This window comes from Cnephaeus nilssonii (assembly GCF_951640355.1).
Source record: "Cnephaeus nilssonii genome assembly, chromosome: X".
NCBI lineage: Eukaryota > Metazoa > Chordata > Mammalia > Chiroptera > Vespertilionidae > Cnephaeus > Cnephaeus nilssonii.
Window position 1 is genome coordinate 62,045,691 of NC_137071.1, and position 1,129 is coordinate 62,046,819.

Sequence of the window (1,129 nt, forward strand, 5' to 3'; positions counted from 1 at the left end):
CCACCTTTCCTTTTTTTTTTTTTTAATATAGATTCATTCTCTTACCTATTATTAGTATGTCCATATTTTCAATTTTTCATGATTCAGTCTTGGTCGATTTATGTTTCAAAGAATTTATTCATTTTTGTAGGTTATTATACTTATTGGTATACAATTGTTCATAACAGTATTTTTTTCAGTTGTCTGTTGGCTTTAACATCTAAATAGATAACATATTCTTCTATAATTATAATATGGAAATGTCTATGACATAATAGATAAATTTCTTGGCAAATGCATAGGAAAGAATGGTCAAGTTCAACCAAGGGTTTATGCAGCAGGGCGTGGTCAGTGTTTGGGGACAGAGGTAAATATCTGGAATCTGTGCATTTCTTTGATTTCTTCTTTTAGTGCCTGATTTACCATGTAGTACTGATTTACCATGTCATCTTCTCCTTAAATTCTCCTGACAATGTCAATGACTTTGCAGTAGCTGGAGGAAAGTTTTCTTTGAGAATTTTGTTTACTATGAACTCTCCCTCAGCCTGCCAGACAAACATCCTTTGGGAACATCAGAGAAGAGGAAGCCTTGGAATTCCGCTGAGCAGAGGTGCTGCTGCCTCTGGGCTCCAGGACACCATGCCCTGCTGATGAGTCCCACCCTTTTATTATTTTTTATAATTTCTGTTGTATCAGTTGTGATGTCTCTACTTTTGTTTCTAATTTTATATATTTGTATTTTGTCTTTTTCTTTCTTAGTTTAGCTAAAGGTTTGTCTTTTTTGCTTATCTTTTCAAATAATCAGCTGCTACTTAATTCATTATTTCTTTGTTTTCTGGTCTCTATTTCATTTATTTCTGCTCTGATATTTGTTATTTCCTTCCATCTGCTAACTTTGAGTTTCGTTTGTTCTTCTTTTTCTAGTTCTTTGAAGTGTAAAGTTAGGTTGTTAAATTGATATGCTTCTTCTTCTGTAATGTAGGTGTTTATTGATATAAACTTCTCTCTTACTGCCGCATTTGTTTTGTCATATAAATTTTGTTATGTTATATTTTTACTTTTGTCTCAAGATACTTTATTAATATAACTAATAAAATTGAAACAGTAATTTAAAAAAGTCCCAACAAACAAAAGTCCTGAACTGGATGGC

General features: G+C 32.1%; 1 pseudogene across 1 annotated transcript; it reads right to left on the reverse strand.

Moving 5' to 3' along the window:
• Window positions 1–327: 327 nt before the first annotated feature.
• On the reverse strand, window positions 328–620 carry LOC307095878 (bolA-like protein 3; annotated as a pseudogene). The gene has a single exon. The product of its transcript is annotated as a bolA-like protein 3 (transcript).
• Window positions 621–1,129: the final 509 nt, after the last annotated feature.